Source organism: Takifugu flavidus, chromosome 12, assembly GCF_003711565.1.
Source record: "Takifugu flavidus isolate HTHZ2018 chromosome 12, ASM371156v2, whole genome shotgun sequence".
Lineage (NCBI taxonomy): Eukaryota > Metazoa > Chordata > Actinopteri > Tetraodontiformes > Tetraodontidae > Takifugu > Takifugu flavidus.
Window position 1 is genome coordinate 4,617,607 of NC_079531.1, and position 16,439 is coordinate 4,634,045.

Genomic DNA, 16,439 nt, shown 5'->3' on the forward strand with positions numbered 1-16,439 from the left:
TCTGGTCCAGTCACCTCTGATGACATCACACCGCTGATTACAGAGGAATGCGAAGGGATGATGGAAGGTGGCCATTGATCACACAGGTGCTCCACGGCCATAATAACATGCCTTATTATACACATTTTGGTACATTTAATGTAGGAAAAGGCTGCCGTTGTAAAAGATAAATAAAAACTACCCACTTTATATTAATCTCTGACACCAGCAGGCTGAACAAGTTAGAGAAAATTGTGTTTCATTGTCAATCTCCTGCCATGAGTCTTAGTAACAGAGCTCATAGCACATTAACGAACAGGCTGCAGCGACAAACAGAAGACATCTCTGCAGTCAAACTAAAATCGATTATTTCTTGGATGAGACAGCAAAGGTCCAGACAACCCACGCAGAAATAAACTGGAGTGCAATTTGCAAAAGTGACATTTCTTAAGGCTTAAAAATACAGTTTTGACATGACCTTTACTAGTTGGGGGATAGTTTGCGCGGCACTCATGCAGATAAAGTGGAAAAATCCTTAAACCGGCCATGGCCTTGTCAGGACCGGAGTTAAATGTTACCACACTTGGTGGAGTGTGAAAGGTTAACAGGCAGAGGCGAGAGCAGAACTCAGACACCAAAGAAGAGGGGAACAGATTGAGCTGTATTTAAGTTGTGTTTCCAGCGCTGCGTGGATGCCTGTGTAGTTAAACTGGAGTCGGCTTCTTCGGATCTAAATATTACCCAGAGTTCAGTCTGGCAGCGGCGTAGGAGGACGTGGCGTCTGTGTCCAAAAGCGCAGCCAGATGTTCGCTCTAGTGGCGGGGCGATGAAGCCTTGGTGGCGATGTAAATAACCGTCACATGACCGGTAATTAAGAGCAGCTCTCTCACTGGTGGGGAAGAGGAACCAGAAATGGACCCTCCAAACTGTGGGTTTATGGGTCGAACCATTGTGGTTTGACACAACTGTAACAGTTTTTCATTTGTTCATCTATTGGCGCCGCTTTAAATCTTAAACACTGATGTTTTGGAGCGTAAATTAATCATGTTTTTTCTTCACATGCGTTTGTTTCAGTGTTTTGGGCCGTTTTTTGCTTGTGGCCTGGTCGAACGTGTGATTAATGGCGCCGTCAATCCAGAACGTTTCCAGGATGAAGCAGCTCCTGCGCATAAAAGTAAAGATCGGTTGTTATGGTGACGACATTGCCCCCTCATTCTATCATCACAATACACACACGTCCCGGTTTGCCCGCTGTATTCACACACGCTGGATCCTGCAGGACAACATCTGCATCCGAAGTGTGAGGGCGGCAGTTGGCTGAGTTTGGTTTCCTGGTCGAAGAAGATCTGAAATCTCGGTTTTCCTGCATCCAAACAAACACAAAAACACAGTTGAACCACAGCAGAAATGTTGCCCTTTTGTGAATAAGACCTAAAATCCCTCTGCTTGACCGCCTCTTCCAAAGATCCACAGACTGATGTTTGTTGCCGTGGATACCAGATCTGCAGGTTATTGGAGGCATTCTCATGCGCGGCTAAAAAGCGAACTGGTGCGCAGATTACAGCTAAAAGCTTTTTTCCCATCGCTAAATTTGTTTCTTTGCGTCATTATTCTGCTTCACGTGAAAGTTTTGATGGTTTTCTAACCGCCTGCAGACCCCCGTATCCCCCCGTACCACCGGGACGGTGCCGTGTTCTGTTTTGAACGTTGGCTCTTCATCTCTGATAGCCCTCACAGTAAATGACTCCATCAAAGACCTGACAGAACACAGACAGGACCCCCTCCATCACTCTCCACGGCTGCTGAAATGGGCTCTGGAGCTTGGTTTAGGGTGAGGGGGCTTCGTGAGTGTGGGGTTTATTTTAGTGTTATTGAGATTTCTTACACCTACAGCAGCCATCAGTCCTTGTCGTTGATGTATTTCCTTAACATTGTTCATGTTTGTCAGCCTCAGAGTACAACCTGGTGGACTGTGACATGATTTCAGTGTTTTCTGTGATTCATATCTTAAAAATCCTTGAAGTAACTCTTTATATTTAAGTGAAGAAACAATTGATTTCATCTTTTTTTAGGTGTTGGGCAACAGTCCACATTCAATTTTAAAATAAAACAAATCTTCAAACCTTCGTTGTTGCAAAAGCTGAAACTTTTCCATCATGCAGTTGTTTTCTTCCTGCAATGACTGATGGATCGAAAGAATCCACAAATATAAACTTTTTATACAAATATTCAGTAGTTTTACCACATATAGAACTGTGCATAAAGGCTATTTAAATTCATAAAGTCAGCTTTAGCCATAGCTTCCATTAGCTCATGTACACAAAGAGCGTAGTCAACCGGTGACTGGGAACAATCACCGTGCCAACCACTAGCTAACTATACAATATCACAAACAACAGCTCTTTTTTTGTTGTTCCTTTGCATGAGCCTGAGCGCTGCCATTACTCTCTTAGCTTGACAGTCTGCGTGCGCGGTTGAGCAACCAGCTAGAAAAAGAAATTTCGCTCCCGCTGGGGTTTAGGGAATAGATTATCAAGATTTTGCGACAAAGATGAAGCTGTTTTTCCATCCAACAGGATTTACTAGCAAAACACAGTGATGTCAAACGCGCTGATCACCGCTAGCTGTTTGGCTCTTTGTTCCTTAGGCTGTAACGCAAAAATCGACTGTTTGCGCACCCAATTACCACAGCCAGACAAACACACTTAAAATGAAAAGTGTGGCATTAATTGCTATTTAAGTGTCCCCTCGTGCCTGCTAAATTGCCAGTCTGCTTATATTCCCTCTAACAAGAGAAGCGATTTCCGGCGTGAGGCTGGTGGGAAAGTACAGGACCTTTCCTGATCAATATGCCAAGAAGAGGATGAAGGGGGGGTGAATCAAAGCATCAATGAGCAATGCTGGGACAGGCGAATGGCCCAGAGTCCAGACTTTTACTGCCTCATTTGTGATCAATAAGGTGAGTTGAGAATTGAGAAGCTTACGGGAGGGAGGAAAACCAGGCGAAGCATCTTGGCAGGATTAAAAACGTCACCGGATTTGGCCGTTGAAAGAGTTACAAAGCAGACATTCGCCGTCGTGGAGAAAAACTAATAAAAGTCAGGGCTAGGTATACGTTTGCTTTTCTGATCCTGACATTTATGACTTTATTAACATATATGTACTGTTGCCTTCGGCTGCACTATTTCAGCGGTCTGGCATTTCATATCGTATGAAATGAACTGGAATGAATCAGTGGGAAGGCTGTTTGTGTCCCACCGCATGTTTAAATCATGCGGATGGTGGAATCTGCTGTGGAGGAAGTCTTGCTTGGGTGAATTATGGGTCTGAATGGGACAAATTGTTGCTGCAGACACGTGAGGAAGTGAGATGAAAGTGCGACGCACCCGGCAGGTCCACCATCCAACACTCGGGGAGGCCCCCGCTATTATGAAGCTGATCTCAGCAACAGAGAAGGCTGTTGTGTGTGTGTTCCATCCCCAGCAAACACACTCAGAACAAGCCTTAGCGGCACCGTTTAAGCTAACGTCAAGCGTGTGTCACCATAGTATCCTGCAATGTTGCCGTAGCGAAACACAACCTAAAATACCGATTAACCAACAAACAACTGTTGATGCCGCCTTAAATCAAATAAAGCTCAAGCAACTAGTATAAAAGTAAAACAAAGATACCTTTTAAATGTAAAAACTGTTACTGTGAGCTGTTAACAGATATGGCATATAAATGAGACTATTGCCCCCCCGAGGATAAAGGTGGGCTGAAAGCGGCTGAAAAGGGGCGGCCCCGCTGTAATTGGACAGATGAATCAATTACATCAATAACAAATTACAACATTCATAATTGATCCTTGAACAACTGCCGTATGGAGCATCCCGTCATCCAGGACGAGCGGCGCGATATTCATGTTGCCCGAGCACATTCAGCCGCTAATTAATTCTCAAAGGAGCGGATCGAAGTTTGCGCGAGCACGAGGGCGCTATCGATCACGCACGGCCGCCGTCCCTCCTCCGGCGGTGATTCAAGCCTGATACCACTGTTATGATGAATTGCATCGTGCCCCCCCCTCGTGGAAGTTATATTTCCTTTGCCATCACAACGGCAACGCTAGCCCAGCCGTCGTCGGGACGACACAGGTGGAAATCTGCGAAAACGACGTAACTTCGATTCATTCGGGAAGCGGTCGACTCTGAGCACAAAAGGAATGTGGTCGTCAGCAGGCGGGTTGGTGGGACGGATCGAACGCGCAGGGCGGCCAGATGGATGCTGTCTGGTCACACGTGCGCAACATTGCTGCCTGCCTGATTACGCTGGCTGCCATCGCTGCTATTATCCTCCATCCCGCCACCCTCCTGAAGTCCGTCTGTCTGTTTGTGTGTTCATTGTTGTGAGAGGAGCATCATTTAGGGCGACTAATGTCTCGAATTGAAGCGTTTATAGAGAAGATGTAGGACACGACTGCGAGCTAAAGGTGAGGGATACTTTTACAAACTGCGATGGCAGATATAGAACACAACCATGAGGGGAAACGGAGGAGTTGTGGCTTGGAAAGAGTTGTCAGTATTCAGAGGGAAGGAGACCTCAGAACCCTGCAAAATGAACACAAACATCATGACAATTAGCATTAAGACTTATACAATAAAAGTATGATCAGGCCTTAAGTTGACAGCACCAATAGTTAGCAACAAAAAATGGAACTTTTTAGATGCATTTATTTACAAAAAAGCAGCTATGGAAAGCAAATGACTCCATCAATCAACTGCAAGCCCTCAAGCTAGCTAGCAGTAACCAAATATACATAAAGCAAAACTGCGATGCACTAATTTGAGTGTCGGCTAACAGGCGGTTGGATCTGCTTATTTCATTTTGTTTATCGAGCACTTTTGAAGAACCAGTGAGGGAAACTTTCAGACTGAGGTCCAAACTCGATTTCAAAGTCTCTCCTTTCCTGAGGAATTACAAAAAAGAATCAAAGTTCACCCCCGCCCACGACGGGAAAAGGTTAAAATCCACTTACAGCTGAAAAATTGCTTGTGTCATGTAAGCAGCATTTCTGCCTCCCGCTCTTCTCTCCGCTGCTGACCTTTCTCTACTGTCCATGTCTCACCGGTGGAGGTGGGGGGGACTTTTGGCCACAGTCCATCTCTATCTGAATGAGGCTGAATGAGAAAGTGAACCAGTTTTTCCCCTCCCAGCCACAGATAACAGCGGCCATGCTGTCTGGTGACACAGCGCACAGCTGATTTAAAGGCAGCTGGGGGGGTCTGGAGCTCCAGTTCTCCAAAAGCATCACCTGAGCAACGCCCACGTCCTGCAGGTAACAAATAGCCGTCTTAACGAACCAGCTTTGGCTCCTTGAATTCCTCTGCTGCATTTTGTCCTCTGCTCACGCAAACGTTGACGGTTCATCAAAACGGCGAAAAACAAGGAACTCAAGGACGAGAAGGGCGTTGAATGGGAATCGAACGGGTCGACTCGAATGGGGGAAAACAATGAGTGGAAACGAGACATTCTCTATGCTAAAAGGCCTGTTTTGATTAGAAGACCCTGACCTCATCCCTCCCAGTGCTGCCAGCATGCATAATAGGAGCAGGAGCTTTGTACCAAACGCTGTAGGGCAGCGCACGTTTTCCTGGTGCAGAGCAGCCACACAGGCACAAAAGTGCACGCTCGCGTCCTCGTGCTCCTCCCCTCCCAAGAGCTGCTGCTTCAGTCTGGCAGCGAACAGCAAGAGATTTTAGGAAAACCGTAACCGACTACAGTGAGAACTCGGGTGTCGCGCATGCACGTCTGCAAACGTGCGCGCGTGCACATACAGTTGGTGCAGATGCGCGAAGGCTACCTGCTCCATATTCATGCATCCCCCCCCCCCCACGTGTGCGGCCCTCCACTGTAAACAAAGAATATTCCTGGCCGGCGCTGGCAGGCGGCCTAATGAACACATTCGCATTTGTCTCCGCGTTTGAATCGATAAAACTACCTTTTTCATCAAATATTTATTGAAGTAATAGTTCGGAGCTCTTCAAACTGAAACGACTGCGCTGTCGGGAATTGAGCAAACCTGGGTGAGCCTCAGCGACTCATTACTGGGGGAATCTATTGTAAATCCCGGAATCCAATGAAACATATTAAATCCACCAGTCACGTCTGGTTATTGGTGGGGAAACGTTGCCGAGGATTTAGCCGGAAACGTCCGAAAACGTTCATCTCCTACATATTTAAGTGGCCTCCTCCTCAAATTCATCACTCCTTGGAGAACTGTGACACTTTATTACTATAGGTAGGTATATGTAGGATATCAGCAGAGCGTGACGGCAACTTGCTGCAACAGTTACGGGGGGGGGCAGCCGTGCCCCTCGAGACCCGAGGCAATCCTGCTGACAGGTTCCTATGGCTCTATAGAACCCTGAAGGAGGCCCTGGACACCAACACACCTTGAAAACGAGACAAACTGCAGATGTATCAGCCCCCCCCCATCTTCAGGGACGGGGTCAAGCCACGTGTTCTTCATCAAGGACAGACAGCAAATTCTTCCTGGCGTCTGTGAGTCACGCAAAGAAGCCGAGGCACAGACTTTTACCGCTCATTTGCTTTTCATTCATGCCGTTGGGGGGCAGACAGCGATTGGGCTCCCTCTGTTGGCGTCCGTGCGTCCGTCTGCACTCTGGCCAGCAGCAGAGGAGCTGTGAGCAGTTGGACTGTTGTTACACTAATGAAGCTGCCTGGTGTCTCTTCCAGCTTCTGTGAGTAAATCATCAATAACCTGCGGTCTTTGAATCAAAACCTTGTTGTTTTGAAGTGTTATTATTACGCTGCCCTCTGGATAACAACCTTAAAAGGCTGCCCCGATGCAGGCGTTTCAAAATTTTAATCATGAACGCTTCTTTTTATATGATGCGCGCTTGTTAGCGCACTGACCAGCAACAACGGGCTAATTAGCTTCTCTCGTAGCATCTGAACAGACTGCTTCATCCTGTTTTAATTCAATTACGACCGTTTCCAACAAAGTCTGCGTTCTTCCCAACTTCTCAAATCGGGTCTAGTGGTGAATTATTCATGGCTGAAGGCAGCAAAGCCCCAATCATCCATCAACATCGGGGCTAAATACATAAACCGAATTACCCACGTAAAGTCGGCTGTAAATCTCAGCTCAGTTGTTCAGCCGCGCGCTTGTTTTCTGAGAGGTTTTACGGCGACTAATATGGATTTATCCACCTCACCTGGGGCTCAAGGGTCTAATTTCATTTTCTGGACAGGTACAACAAAGGTGGAAAAGTGTTGGTTTTAAATAAGTCTTATATTGGAAAGTTAATCGTGAGGGTCTTCATATGACAGCCGGGGTCACAGCGCTTCACATAATAACTGAGAAATGAACTAATCTGGCTCAGGAAGGACAGTTTCAGTCCCGAATGACCTTTGACCCCCAGCCACCACCCTCCTGATACCAGACGGACTTTCTAAAGTGTACTCGCGCCGTCACTCCCACCGCCGTGGTTGTTCGCCCCAATACCCAAAGGCAAAATTCAAGCTTTTTAGGCTTTGACACAAAATCTATGTGGTTATGAGTAGATTGTCAGGCAGCGTGGTTGATATGTGGCAGCTCACAGGAGCTGCTGCGGCTCTCAGGCGCCCGGTTGATCGCGTTTACATCCGGACGGGAGATTAAATAACACCCCCGGAACGTGGAACCAAGTGCTCTGTCAGCCGCTGACATTTCAGATGGGACGTATGTTAAACCCCAGCACCTCTCAAATATTCATGACAGGTGGCACCTGCGTTCGTTGAGGGGGGGGACCAGTGGCGAAGGATGCAGGGAGACGTCTTTGACCCCGTGAAATAGGACTTGGAAAGGTTACAGTTAGCACTAGCTGGACAGCAAACACTACCTATTTCTATATATCTCCTGAAGTAAACGCCATCAACCAGGGATATTTACTGTATATATTATATTTTCCCCCCTCTGTATTCTCACTGGGGCACACGTGCACGCACACAAACACTTTAATCAACACGACCTGTAAAGACCACATGATCCGCAGGCCTGGTTATCGCACCACGCGCCTGCGATGGTGTAAATCTCCGCGTTAATTATTTCGCTAGATTCACAAACTCGTCTGAAGTCACAGGGGATTCTTTTGTTGGAACGAGGCTCATTTATAGGCAGCTTCAACCTGGCTCATTTATCCGCTGAAATTATTCATCAGGCCGCGCCTCATTAACACACACACGAAAAACGAGACGAGCTTTACCGGCACGATAGCGGCACAAACCTTTGTACCCTTTTTGCCCCCCGATGTGATTCAATTCACGCCGTAAGGTTTCGTATTTCACATTTCAGATGACTTTTGTTTTTATTTGCCGCTGTAGGCGCCCGTGAAGGCGCCGAGGGATGCCACAGGGACGCCGCAGCATCTCCTGCAGTTCTTCATTTGACCTTTCCTGCCAAAACGAGCGGGTGTCCCGTCTAACAAAAAAAACCCGCAGCGAGGCGGGAGCTGATGGAGCGGCGTCTTTAATGAGGCATTCTGGGGCTGTTGTCTCCCCATTTAATTAGACAATTATGCAGCCTCCTACAGAAGAGGGAGCATCCAGGGTCACGGGGGAGGGGGGCTGATGCCACGATGCCAAGCCGTCACGTACGAAAGTGAGAAGGCTGAATCACAGGTGAGTCCCTCCGGGGCCCCCACGGACCTGGCTCTCATTTGGGAGCCATTACAGGCTCATCCTGCTTAACTGTCTTTGTCCATCTTCATGGCGGCGTGGATTAGACCGGTAATTAAGCAGTCTGCGAGCGCACCCGCCGACATCACTGCAGACTAATGGTGCTAAATGGCAACATTTGAACCCTTCGCCAGACGCTGGAACCTGCGAATGTGCAGCTATTGCTAATGCGAAGATCGCGCCGTTTCCCCGAGCGAGATTTCGGCGAGTGTATCATTTTGCGCCCGAGACCTTCAATTACAGATCGGCCGCCATCTGTTCGCCGTGCTTGTCTCTGCCCATTCTTCAGCGGTGCCAAAGCAGGCGTGCGCGGTTCGCTCTAACCTCGTGTCTGCTGTCCCAGTGGGCTGCGCTCAGACAAGGAAAAGAACAAACGCGGGAGGTTTGAGACGCTAAAGGGGGGCCAAGGTTGAGCTAGCACGGATCTAAACGCAGCTCATCACTCACGGAGATGAATGGCCGCGAATCTCAGTCAATGATGAGATGAGATTCATTCCGGTGATGTATGGAACGCTGCTCAAGAGGGCATTATTTGTACATCCTGCATGTCAGCACAACGGAATGTCCTCCGTATTTCTCCTCCAATTGGGGGAAATGCAGCCAAGCTTCTGTCCGTACTGGACGGAAGCGCCCTGATCAACAATTAAACACGCCAGACTGATATCAGAGGGACATCAAAACAGCTGCCGCTTCCTGGTTGACCATAAATTAGCATTAGCATTCCCGCACGCGTGCGATTCAGAACAGGCCCCGTCTCCACAGGAAGCCGCCGCCCTGTAGGGGGCTGTCTGTACAGCAGCTCTCAATCCGGAGTGGAGACAAAAAATGAGCCGACACCTGATTTTATGTGACTGGTGCACGGGTGTCGCAGTCATCTCTAATTCAAAGATCTGAACAAGGATAAAATTTAAAAAAATGTTCACGCTGCAACAGGAGAATAGTAATGTTGGACTTAACCTCCTGCAGGGGGCAGGCGTGCGAACGTGGTGGAAGTGGAAAAGAACAAACCTTTCCAGGATTCCTGCATCTCCACAGGTGACCACAGAGGGTCGTGGCTGTGGTGCTCTCGTTCAGGATGGGGGGGGGGGGGTCATCTGCACTCGGTCTGAATAAGAGAGCAAAGCGCTGCGTCGCACAATGCATCTAAAATTCAAAGAGCTTCCCACAAAATATCAAGTTTCACGTCGGTTAAAACTGGAAACGGACCAACAGGCTTTTGTCTTGTTTAGCGGTCCATCGGCTCCATGACGCGGGGATTTTATTCCTCTCACGTATGATTCCAGCACTCATGCCCCACAGGGATTGCGTGTGTGTGTGTGTGTGTGTGTGGCGGGGGGGGTGTTGTTGCCGTATTATTCGGAGAATCTCTGCAAACCCAGCCTGCATAAATTACTGCGACGGGATTAAACAAGAGATTATGGATCTCGTGTTCCGGGATCACTGTCACACGAGCGCAGGAACGTATATTAGCTGGGTTGTTATATTAGGTGTTAATGAAACGCGCGGCCACTGAAACACATAAAACACTGCAGCGATAAACAGTAAAGCCGGTTTTAATGGCTGATTTGTTTATCTGGCTGGGTGTTGTGATATCCTGCGCCTTCACAGTGATTCACGAGGGGCTCTGCTTTAATCCGTTAGGAGGAAAACACCGGATGCCAACAACAAGCGCATGAAGAGGGCGCAGAGGCCTTCAAGCCCCCCCACGGCTTCTATCCCTATCTTTTGTCTTCCTGCTCAAGGTCACGCCTCCCCATGAAGGCCGCGCTGCCTCAGCTTTCTGTCCCATCTGCAAATGCTGCCCCCGCCCTCCTGACCTCACCCAGCTCAAACCCTCAACCCGCACAGCCCTACAAGCCTGGCGGACAGAGGGACCCAGAGAGGGACCGAAAAAGAGACCCAGAGAGGACTGAAAAAATAGGAGGAGGAGATCAAGGAAAATCTGAGCAGGCCGCGGCGCAAAAGACGAAAAAACAATTTAGCGTGGTGAGAATGGGGAGAAAGTCGAAGTGCAGGGAGATTGAAAGCCCTCTTCCTCTAATTTAAGCCGTATTCATCACCTCGGTGGGCAGACACTCTCATATCGCTTTCCATTCGCTACCTCACCCCTGGCTGCAGGTCAATGGAAAAGGCAATTTCCTCCCTGCCCGTGTTCACACCGCTCCATTCCTCACGGATAAACTGTACTTTGGAAGCGCGCAGAAGTGAGGACATTCATCACCTAGCCAGCTCGCCTCGCCGCGCCTCCTCCCGCCGCACGGCCCGGGAAATCCACTGGTCCGATTAATACTTTTGTCCTTGCGTGGTTAAAGACTGGACGGGAGCGCTGTCTTTTAAGCGGCGCCGTATTTGCTGATTTTCCCGTCTAATTCACTGGGTAGCATCTTGGAGATCCACCAATAAAGAAGCTGCAGTCTGTAAGAAAATGTCTTTCCAGAGCATCAACAGCCGGAAAAAACAGTTGAGATGTGAGTTAATGGAAGTGAGTGACAGCTAAAAATGACACCAAACTAACTAGCGTTAGCATCACTTGCGGAGCAACAGAACACATCCCTACAGTACTAAAACATCTGGAGCACGGACCTTCCTGGACCAGGATCAACCTTCAGATTCCCAGTGCTGCCTTCTGTCTGACTGGCTGGCCACACTCATTAAAACCGAAATGATGAGCAGAGCGTTGACTCTAATCTCCCGCGGCAGGACGGGCTCGTTACCGCCCTGTTCCGCCCCGCTGTTCTGTGCGGAAGCTGCGACGGGCCCTGTTCTGTTAATAAAGCCCATCACAAGGGGGTGATGGAGCTGCCAGGGCTCATTTATCAGGAGGTGTCCATCTTTATCACCCACTGTACCTACACCCAGACGGCGGGGTCAGGGCGGAGACGGTGCTGTTGCCTGTGGACGCGGAGCATCTGTCCCATGACAGACATGTAGGGGGAGGTGTTGTCCACCAGGCTGCCAAACAGCACGCGAGCGCTGATCTCCATCGCTCACGCACGGGCCCAATTCCTGTCTAAAACTTCGTCTCTAACATCAAAGAGACGGAAAGAAGAGACGGAGGAGGCGCAGAAGAAGATGGATGGGGAGTTTTTCCTCTCTATATTGATCCCGTCCCATCAGAGAAGCTATAAATATTAATAAGAGAGCCTTTGTTTTAGTAACCTGTGTGAAGATCACAGTGCAGAACAAAACACACATACACACACATCTATATGTATATGTGCATGTTTTTTTTGCTCAGACAGACAGACAACTTGCAGAGCGACCTTGGGGGAAGGGTGCCTGGAGGGGGGTGGGGGGCGGGGGGGCAACGCCTCATCCAAACGCCTCAGGCCCGGTGTGATCAAGTCAAGGGCAGCTGAAGGACAACGGCCCACGTAGAGACACCAGAGTCTGGGTCCTAATCAGCCTCTAGCCAGGCGTGTGCGTGTAGTCCTTCCCAAACATGGCGGGTGGCAAACAGCACAATGTGAAACGTAAATATTGGAAAACGCTTATTTTGATGACAGGTCGCACGTGGATTAAACGGCCGTTTCATGAGCATTAACGCAGAAGTAAATGGAACTGTTTTGGTTTGTTCAAATATTCTTGAGCTGATACCAAAGTATTCAGTTCCTCTAAAAATGGGTAAACTGACCCTTTAACTTGATTAAAGGAAAACACACTGCCCCCCCCCCCCCCACCATTATTCAGTGTCTTAGAATAATATGTGTTGGTGCCAAACCTGACCTCCATTTTCTCCCCCTGACCTGTCTGAGGGTGCGCGCGGCGGGGATTGGGGGGGGGGGGGGTCAGTAAAGTGTTTTCATGTTGTTCTTGACATCACCGCATGCACAGAGAAGAAGCCTCCCTTTTGATGATGACCTGGGGGGGGTCAGGGAAATAAAAGCAAAGGCGATGGTTTGACCCGGGACACACGGAGGGAGCTGGTGGGAGAGCCGGTCTCTGATTAATGGGGGGGGGTTATAATTGACCGTAGACGTTGGCTAACTCCTTTTCGATCTAGAAACAATGCGTCTGACAACGGCCCCATTTTTAGAAAGGAGCTAATCGATGAGACTATGGATTTTATGAGCAGTTGCCCTGCGAGGGAATGAGCGATGCCAGCCGTCCCCGCTGAGACGCCACCAGCTGCCGGAGGTCCGCCGCCATCCTCTCATGAGCTCGGTGCTCTGGAGGAATAACACCTGTAATAACGGCCTTTATGCCCACTTCCTAGGTCACAATAGTACATTTCTCTCCATTGGTCCTGTTTCATTGGGACAAATCTGCTCTGTCTTCTGCAACGTTAACGTCAGCGCTTGATTTTTCCTTTGATTGAGACCAGATTGCGACCGGAGCATTTCCGATCAATGGAAATCGAATGCGGCGTTTTCCGTGCTTTCAAACTGCTGCAGTCAGTAGCAGAAGGGCAGAGAGTTCATGTGTTCACCAGCAGTGTGATAAAAGCTCGACTCCACTCCCAAATTGCACGTGGGGCAGGCGCGTGTGCAGCGGTGGTGGCAGATAATCAGGCCTCATTAGAGTCCACAGGTGAGGAGACGGAAGGAAAGCTTTGAAGAAGCGGCTTAAATGAGGAACAGCGGGAGATCCAAAGAAAAAAAACAACCCAAAGAATCCCGCAGAGACGGAAGCAAACCGGCGCTCCGATACCAGAAATATCCCAGTTTGCCACAGGAAAACCTTGATCAATCACCTCAGACCAGCCATGCACACGACTGCATCCTGGTATTATTTACAAGCCCAACAAGCGTGCACGCGTCACCTGTGAACGGGCCTCCGCAGCGTCGCGGCCACAGCGGAGCGCCGGTGTCGCGGGGGCCAAGAGTCGCCCACGTCACGCTCCGACGGCTCAATTTAAATGGAAATTGGATGAACTGCTTGGAAGCCATCCAGCCATCTCCAGCAATTAACCCACATTATTGGCAGGACTTCCAGGAGTAATTTGACTTTGAAATGAAATGGAGACAAACACTTGTGGTATTTGATACACCTGCAAACAGAAAACCGCCTGAAGGTGAGGGAGGGTGTGTGTGTGTTGGGGGGGGGGGGGGCAGCCTGTTAGCTGCCACTGATACCAGTGACAGAGTGTAGTGTTGTGTTTAGGGTCAGGAAAAACTCTGGAAACAAAAGTACTTACTTAGTGGAACTTACCGATGGACGCAGGCTCCAAAGGATGAGTGGGGAGGGTGAAACACAGGACGCGTGGACACAGCTGGAGGACACCAGAGTAATCAGAGTTGGAGGACAGCTGGATAGTGGAGATGGGATCAGAACAAGGACAACGCAGACACTCAACAATGAGGTGGTTAAACTGGCCCTCTGCTGATCCGATGGTTTGGTTTGAGTCCCAATCAGGTCACAGCGGGTCAGATAAGGGCTGGATTGGCCCCCCCAGCACAGCTCCACGGCGCTGGCTGTTTATGCACCAGGCCGGAGACGTAAAATGAGAAACAACGGCCCGCTCCTCCTCCCCTCGGCTCCCATCAGGTCCCCCCCTCGTTCGCTGGAATTCAACATGTGAGGAGAAACTGATAAATATAAAACAAGCCTGCCTCCGCCTTCAGCTGCTGGGGTCATTTTCATGTATTTTTTGGTGCACAGCTGAAGAAAAACCTGACAAAATCACTCTGATCCATGATTATCATCAAATCTGAGCACCTCCTCACACACACACACACACACACACACATTAAAGGCCATCACTGCTGATCCGTCATCACGTTCTGCATATTTCATCTCAAAAATCAAGGTTTTCTACTCCACCGTTGATGGCGGATGTGCTCTGGGATGACAGATGACCCGCAGGACGTCTCTGGGCCTCCGTCAGAAACAACCAGCCTTCACCTTTTGTCTGGAACAGTCAGATCTCGTCACTACGTCTCCAAATGATGAAACCGGGGGGCAGATGAGGGCAGGAGCAAAAGAGTGGCGGTAGGAACACGGGGGAGGTAACAGTGGCGCGTAATCTAAGGCTTAGTTGTGATGCTGCTCTCATCCCGGTCCCGAGTGGCAGGAGGCGCGGCGCCCTGGATTTTAATCATTCCCGTTGTCAGCCGGGCGCCTCGAGTGAGGCCCAGCTGATTGCTTGAACAAATTTGCAAAGTAACGACGCAATTTGCTGCAGCAACGCCCGGGGAGGCTTCAGGCCGCCGGATTGGTGGGATCTGCGGAAGGGAACCTCGCGGGGAAGTTGTTGCCTGTGAATAAATTAATCTGACTTTTAATCTTCGCGCCTGTGAGATGAGCGCAGCTCAGAAATATCGATGTCTGCTTTGTTCCAGCGGCTGAGAAGATTCTGCTGAAGATGCTTTTCTGCCCACCACCTACCTATTATTAATCCTGCATCTTCCAGTTCCTGGATAATTTATGTTTTTTGTAGATTAATGAAAAAGAAACTTCCTGTTTTTGAATTCTTAATGCACCCAGATGCAAAAGTGGAATTCTCCCTGTTAAAATAGTTTAATTAACCTTTCACCTCTACAAAAAAGGGGCAAATTAGAGTCTCTCAAACAGGTTGCAACCAGTCTGAAGCTGACTGGTTTCCAGCTGTGAACAGACTGGACAGTTGTGGCAGTTACGCAGATCCAAAAACCCAATTTAGAAAGAAAACGGGTGACTTAAAGAAGAGCTGTGGTGATGTGATGCCCCCTATAGGCCTTGGAAGGTACTGTCAAATTGAAATGATAGATTGAATTTAAAGAGCTTTTTAGCCTTGTGGTAACTTAAAACATCCGTGTTGTGCTTAAAACACGACAGTACGGACGAGAAGAGTGAGGAAAGACACCCCCACCCCCCACCCCCCTTGGGGATTGCCGCAGATGTTATTACCAGCACCAGCAGTGGGCTGCTTCCTGCTCTTTCCAGCAAAGCAATCACCGTGTTATTTAGGAGAGAATGAATTACCCAACATTTCCAGATTAAACCGCTTAATCCCCAAATGAGCGCCCGAGGGTGCCAACGGAGTCGGCACCAACATTTGCAGCCGCACAGCTTCTGTCATGCCGCCCCCCCCCCCAATATCAGCTGTGACTTCATTTCAACGCGTCTCACATTATCATGCATGTGGGATCCGCGGCGGTGTGGAATTGTTATATTACAAAGCGCCTTTTCCGTCGAGCATCCAACACAAGTTGCCTTTGCTTTGACGTCCAAAGCTCCGTACTCAACAAGCGTCTGCAGAGAAATATAAATATATATTTAAAAAAGACAGATTTGAAATAATAGGCTGCAGAGGATGTGGATACTTCTTCAAAGGGGCGCCTTTGTGAGGAGCCCTGCAGGGATTTCCATCATCTCTCCGCTTCTGCAGCTCCACACCAGGTTGGAGACACACACCCCCCCCCCCCCCTTCTCATCCGCGCTGAGATTTGATGAGATTGAAATACCCGGTAAGAGGAGGCAGCCAGTCGCCTCTCCGACGTTCCACAAGACTACACCTTCATTACCCCCCAATCATTCCCCATTAAACAAATGCCACATGCATAATTAGGCGATGGGAATAATTAGAATTGTGATTAGCTCCTCTGTGGGCCAAACTGGGGGGATTGTGATTGACAGCCGGTGAAAACTGGACCCGCAATGCAGCACAAAAGATGACAGGAATTACACAAGTGTGTTTGCTCCTGTTGTGCATGTTTGGTTTAGCCTGACGGGCTGAAATTAAAGGAGACGAAGAGGGGAAGCGTCCCCGTGCATGTTTTTACCCATGATGCAACTGTTGGGTTTCATATGAAGCTAAATGA

The 16,439-nt window shown here is 49.0% G+C and overlaps 1 long non-coding RNA gene across 1 annotated transcript; it reads right to left on the minus strand.

Moving 5' to 3' along the window:
* Positions 1 to 1,227: 1,227 nt before the first annotated feature.
* Positions 1,228 to 14,658, minus strand: LOC130535394 (uncharacterized). Its single transcript, XR_008953107.1, has 3 exons — positions 14,461 to 14,658; positions 13,849 to 14,200; positions 1,228 to 1,342 (listed from the first exon to the last, which is right to left on the minus strand). It is a non-coding gene; the product is annotated as an uncharacterized LOC130535394 (long non-coding RNA).
* Between the last annotated feature and the right edge of the window lie 1,781 nt (positions 14,659 to 16,439).